Source organism: Seriola dumerili, unplaced genomic scaffold (assembly GCF_002260705.1).
Source record: "Seriola dumerili isolate Sdu_G_001 unplaced genomic scaffold, Sdu_1.0 BDQW01004066.1, whole genome shotgun sequence".
Taxonomy (NCBI): Eukaryota; Metazoa; Chordata; class Actinopteri; order Carangiformes; family Carangidae; genus Seriola; species Seriola dumerili.
The window spans coordinates 64,230-70,882 of NW_019178321.1; the positions used below are offsets into that span (position 1 = coordinate 64,230).

Genomic DNA, 6,653 nt, shown 5'->3' on the forward strand with positions numbered 1-6,653 from the left:
GTTCCGCACTTCCTGTTTTTTAGTATCGACAGACTCTGGGGTGATCGGAATTCCACGGTCTCTGTCTTTTACATGCGAAATACTATGAAATCTTCTCCATCATAAACGAACTGATTAATAACCATTTAACTTCTTGCAAGTCTCATCGTCCAATTCACAAGCCAAAACATCCTCTGGTAATGTGGACACCTGAGACAGAGACAGATAATATGTTATTTACATAGCACTCGTACACGTATATGATTTTGATTGTATTTTAACATGATCATTAACAACTTTAAAAAAAAGCTTGACAGTGAGCAAACCTTCTGTTTGATCTCAGCTCTAACAGGTAACCTGTCTGTGTGGTGCGACTGTGTTTTCTCTCCATGTGACACTTAACCATACTTGATTGTGAGTGCGCTGTGTTGTTACTGTACTGTAAATAGATTCCAAAAAAAAGCATTAGGTGTGTGTGTGTGTGTGGTGTGTTGTGATGTGGTGTGTGTGTGTGTTGTGCGCCCTGGTAAGGTCGCTGTATGCCTGATGGTGTGCGCAGACAACATCATGAACATGCGCTTGTGTTCATGACAGGATGTCTACATCTGTTTGCCCTGTGTATCAAACAGATTGAAGAAAATAATTCAGCAGCGAAAAAGTTTGAGACCTACATAAATATAATGCGCCTCCAGATTTTGGTCGAGACCTCTGCAGTCAGAGTCCCCTTCAATCAAGTGGCGTTGAAGGCGAGCGGTGACCACGTGACAGGAAGACCTCATCGGGTGAACGCAGTGCCAATGCTGGTTTGGATCAATAGCTCCAGGGCTTCGGTGCAGCTTACGTTGACTGTCTCGTCAACTTTCAAGTCTTTACCTCTATTACATAAGCGCGTTGAATTCTCAACAGGGAGAGAGCTGGTGTCTTAATAAACTGGTGAAACAAGGTCTTGGATGCAGCAACATGAAATGAGTCTCCCGGAGACACCCTTCTTGCATGATAGTGGGTATCGATCGCCCGGAATTTGTAGCAGATACATAGAGATCTGCTTCGCGAGAGGTGCCATCGTAGGGAGGTCATATCGCTTTAAGGGAGCTCGTCGGGTATTACTTCTAGAGTGAATCGATTTTAATCAGTTATCTTTTATAAAAAAACAATTAGTACATTTTTAGGTTAAAAAATTGCTTAAGTTGCAGAAATGATTAGCTTTACCAAAGAGGCTTAACTTAACAGAAAACCTGTTTCTGCTGCAGTGACATCCTCCCTGCACTTTCTCCACACTGGCGTGTTTGGAGACCAAAAATGGCCGGAGTTTGTCCGCGTTACGATGGTTGATGGAGTTGAGTGTGATTTACTGCGACAGCAACATCAGTCGAGCTGAACCAAAACAGGACTGGATGACAAAAGCCCTGGAGCATGATCCAAACCACATGGACTGGTTCACCGATGAGTGTCACGCTGGTCACCGCTCTTCAACGCCATGATGAAGACTCTGATGCAGAGGTTCGACCAAACTGGAGGTATATTTACTGTAGGTCTCACTTTTTCCTGCTGAATTATTTCTTCAATCTAGTTTGATACACAGCAAACAGATGTAGACACCTGTCATGAACACAAGCGCGCGCACACACACACACACACACACACACACGCAACCAAAATGCTTTTTTGGAAACATTTACGTACAGTACAAACACAGCGCACTGCACATTCAGTATGGTTAGTGTCAATGGAAAAACACAGTTGAAACGCGGTTCTGTAAGACAATCAACAGATTTCTACTGTCAAGCTTTTTTAAATGTTGTAATGTTGTAAAAAGAATACAATCAAATCATATACTGTACAGTGTATGTAATACATATTATCTGTCTCTGTCTCAGGTGTCCACATTTACCAGAGGATGTTTGGCTGTGAATGGACGATGAGACTGAAGAAGTTAATGGTTATAATCAGTTCGGTTATGATGGAGAAGATTTCATAGTATTTGATGTAAAGACAGAGACGTGGATCGCTCCAACACCACAGGCTGTCGATACTAAAAAGGAGTGGGACACTGACAAAGCTGCGTTAGCTCACATTAAGAACCTCCTCACCAGCTCTGTCTGAAAGGCTGAAGATGTTCGTGAACTCTGGGAAGAGCTCTCTGCTGAGAACAGGTAATCCATGGTCTGCTGCAGTTTTTACAACAGCATGTTTGTTTGAATGTCATTTAACATTACAGCGAATATGAAGTAAAAATATAGTCTCTCTCCCTCTCTCTCTCTCCTCCTCTCTCTTCTCTCCTCTCTCTCTCTCTCCCTCTCTCTCTCTCTCTCTCTCTCCTCTCGCCTCCCCTTCGCTCCAGAGCTTCCCTCAGTGTCTCTCCTCCAGAAGACTCCCTCCTCTCCAGTCAGCTGCCACGCTACAGGTTTCTTCCCTCACAGAGCTGTGATGTTCTGGAGGAAAGATGGAGAGGAGCTTCATGAGGACGTGGACCAAGGAGAGATCCTCCCCAACCATGATGAAACCTTCCAGATGAGGGTTGATCTTTCATCAGTCACACCTGAAGACTGGGGGAGGTGTGAATGTGTGTTTCAGCTCTCTGGAGTGAGGGAGGACGTCGTCACCAGACTGGACAAAGCAGAGATCAGGACCAACTGGGGAAATATTGGGATTAGAAAGGATGAAGGTGGTCAACAGATTCTAAACTCAACCATTTCAGGTAAAGCTGGAATCAGACATAACAGAGGTGGGAAACACACATGTAGTTTATTTCACCTGATTTTCTGCACATGCGTTTTGTGTTTGTTGTGCTGATGCGACCACTTGTCTCTTTTTTAGTTTGGGTTTGTTTTACATCTTTGACATTTATCAATTGCCACAGAATTCATTGATTAAGCAGCTGCTTTGGTTATTGTTATATGAAATAATTGTATGCAATGAGACTTGATGATGAAGGATGAAACAGCAACAACAATATTGAATATCACAATATTTACTGGCATATGCAATGTTTTTCATAATATTGAGAGAAGAAAATGTCAGCATCGCTTGAAACATAAAATACAATAATGCAATGATATAATATATAATTATCATACATCGCAAATTTTGGGCTGGACTGGACTAGATATGAAGTTGCAGATATGGTCCAAGCCTAGTTGTGATTTCATCATATGGATCATGGGACTCTCTGTAATTCAAATAAACTTCAAGTTTTCGAAATGTATCTGCTTTATTTTATTGTAAGAGCTGAAATTAATGCAAATCCAGTTTGATTGAACTGTTGATTTATATATGTTTGTCCCTTTGTTAACACATTAACATTCAAAGTGTTGCACACATATGAAGTGCTATATTTAATACTCAGCACATTGAGAATTGTTGATGAGATGCTTTTGGTTCAGTAAACTAGAAACTGTTTGGTCAAATGAAATGAAGTGGGAACTTTCACTCTGTTGCTTTCTGTTCCGTCTTCCTTCGCCAAACTCCAAAACCAACGTTTGTTATACTTAAAACTGCTACTGCCAACATTACTAAGAACAATGCTGCACTGGTTCAGCAAAGGGACTGTATATCTGGAGTTCTACATTATAAATAAAGAAGTAAGAAAATGTGCAATTTAAGTGTTTGGAATGAACCTGTCAAGGTCTGAGGGGTAAAGCTGGACCCAAAATGCAGCCAACACATGAGAGACGGTGCAAAAGGTTTATTCAAACAAAAGAGCTTCCACAACGCTGGTGAAGCACAGGGAAACACAAGAACTTAAACAGGAGACATGAACCGATGAGGACAAACCCAGAAATCAACAGAAGAACCGACACAGACAAAGGGGAGCACAAAGACTATATAGACAAGGGAGGCGAGGGTGATTGAACACAGGTGAAACACATTAGGGCGGGGCAGACAATCACCACACAGAAAACAGGACCAAGACAGGAAGCAAAACACTGAGACACACAAGGAAACCAATTACAAAATAAAACAGGAAGTGAAAAAAGTCTAAACAAAACTATCAAAAAGTGTCTGCCATAGCAAACCATACTTGCCTAGTTTTCATTTTGTTTATCTTTCTCTTCGACTCACGATGGTGTTTGACTCTCTCTCTCACTCTTCACCCTCGCACAGAGGAGCAGATGTTCCCACACATTAAAGGATAGTTGTGTTATCATCAGCAGGAAGACAGTGTTCACCACAGTTTACAGGAAATCAAACTCTTGTTGGCAGATCAGCAGTTAATGTACCACACATCAGGTGGCGGTGGTTGTTTTGTCCCTTAAACAACTGCATCCACATGTTAGTGCACTATTTAACTGATACTGTGAGTGAATCATTACGCCATTAGTCCTACAGTTGCAACTCTTCTACACACTGAACTGTGAGGACTAGACATCATATCTGCACTGCTACAGAGAGAGTTCAGTGACTGCCCAAAATGTTCCATCAGAAAATGTGATAATATGACATAGATGTCCCAATAGCCAGTTAGTATTTTCTTTGCATTTTTGGATTTTAATTTGGCACAAATAAATATATTTACTTAGTTATTTATTATTATTGTATTTGTTGTTGTCACAGAAAGTCGCAGGCTTCCCTTTATAGAAACTTGGTTCTTTCCAGACACTTAAAACCACTGAAGCTACAAATCTTAAAAGTCAGAAGAATATATTTATCAGTAAATGATCTCGACTGGAACCTGAAAATCTATGACTTTATTGCTCAATTGCACATTTTCTTACTTCTTTATTTATAATGTAGAAGTCCAGATATACAGTCCTTTGCTGAACCAGTGCAGCATTGTTCTTAAGTAATGTTGGCAGTAGCGTTTTAAGTATAACAAACGTTGGTTTTGGAGTTTGGCGAAGGAAGACGGAACAGAAAGCAACAGAGTGAAGTTCCCACTTCATTTCATTTGACCAAACAGTTTCTAGTTTACTGAACCAAAAGCATCTCATCAACAATTCTCAATGTGCTGAGTATTAAATATAGCACTTCATATGTGTGCAACACTTTGAATGTTAATGTGTTAAAACAAGGGACAAACATATATAAATCAACAGTTCAATCAAACTGGATTTGCATTAATTTCAGCTCTTACAATAAAATAAAGCAGATACATTTCGAAAACTTTAAGTTTATTTGAATTACAGAGAGTCCCATGATCCAATATGATGAAACAACATAGGCTTGGACCATATCTGCAACTTCATATCTAGTCCAGTCCAGCCCAAAATTTGCGATGTATGATAATAATATAATATGTATTATTGTTTATTTTATTATTGTTATTTTTCTTCTCTCAATATTATGAAAAACATGTAATATGCCAGTAAATATTGTGATATTCAATATTGTTGTTGCTGTTTCATCCTTCATCATCAAGTCTCATTGCATACAATTACTATCATATAACTACAAAGCAGCTGCTTAATCAATGAATTCTGTGGCAATTGATAAATGTCAAAGATGTAAAACAAACCCAAACTAAAAAAGAGACAAGTGGTCCGATCAGCACAACAAACACAAAACGCATGTGCAGAAAATCAGGTGAAATAAACTACATGTGTGTTTCCCACCTCTGTTATGTCTGATTCCAGCTTTACCTGAAATGGTTGAGTTTAGTATGTTGACCACCTTCATCTTTTTCTAATCCAATATTTCCCCAGTTGGTCCTGATCTCTGCTTTGTCCAGTCTGGTGACGACGTCCTCCTTCTCAGAGAGCTGAAACACACAGTCGTACTCCCTCCAGTCTTCAGGTGTGACTGATGAAAGATCAACTCTCATCTGGAAGGTTTCATCATGGTTGGGGAGGTATCTCCTTGGTCCACGTCCTCATGAAGCTCCTCTCCATCTTTCCTCCAGAACATCACAGCTCTGTTGAGGGAGAAACCTGTAGCGTGGCAGCTGACTGGAGAGGAGGGAGTCTTCTGGAGGAGAGACACTGAGGGAAGCTCTGGAGAGAGAGAGAGAGAGAGAGAGGGAGAGAGAGAGAGAGAGAGAGGAGAGAGAGAAGAGAGAGAGAGGGAGAGAGACTATATTTTACTTATATTCGCTGTAAGTGTAAATGAATTCAAAACAAACATGCTGTTGTAAAACTGCAGCAGACCATGGATTACCTGTTCTCAGCAGAGAGCCTTCCAGAGTTCACGAACATCTTCAGCCTTTCAGAGCAGAGCTGGGTGAGGAGGTTCTTAATGTGAGCTAACGCAGCTTTGTCAGTGTCCCACTCCTGTTTGTATCGACAGCCTGTTGGTGTTGGAGCGATCCACGTCTCTGTCTTTACATCAAATACTATGAAATCTTTCTCCATCATAACCGAACTGATTATAACCATTAACTTTCTTCAAGTCTCATCGTCCAATTCCACAGCCAAACATCCTCTGGTAAATGTGGACACCTGAGACAGAGACAGATAATATGTTATTACATACACTGTACAGTATATGATTTGATTGTATTCTTTTTATACAACATTACAACATTAAAAAAAGCTTGACAGTGAGCAAACCTCTGCTGTGGTGTGTGTGTGTGTGTGTGTGCCGCGCTGGTCTTGTGTTCCATGACAGGTGTCTAACATCTGTTTGCTGTGTATCTGTGTATATGTGATTGAAAGAAATAATTCAGAGGCAGGAAAAAGTGAGACCTACAGTAAATAATACCCCTCCAGTTTGGTCGAACTCTGCATCAGAGTCTTCAT

General features: G+C 40.5%; 2 pseudogenes; one reads left to right on the plus strand and one right to left on the minus strand.

Moving 5' to 3' along the window:
• The window catches only part of LOC111239691, a 12,548-nt pseudogene extending 9,560 nt beyond the window's left edge, over positions 1–2,988 (plus strand).
• A 2,566-nt stretch (positions 2,989–5,554) lies between these two features.
• Positions 5,555–6,653, minus strand: LOC111239685 (annotated as a pseudogene).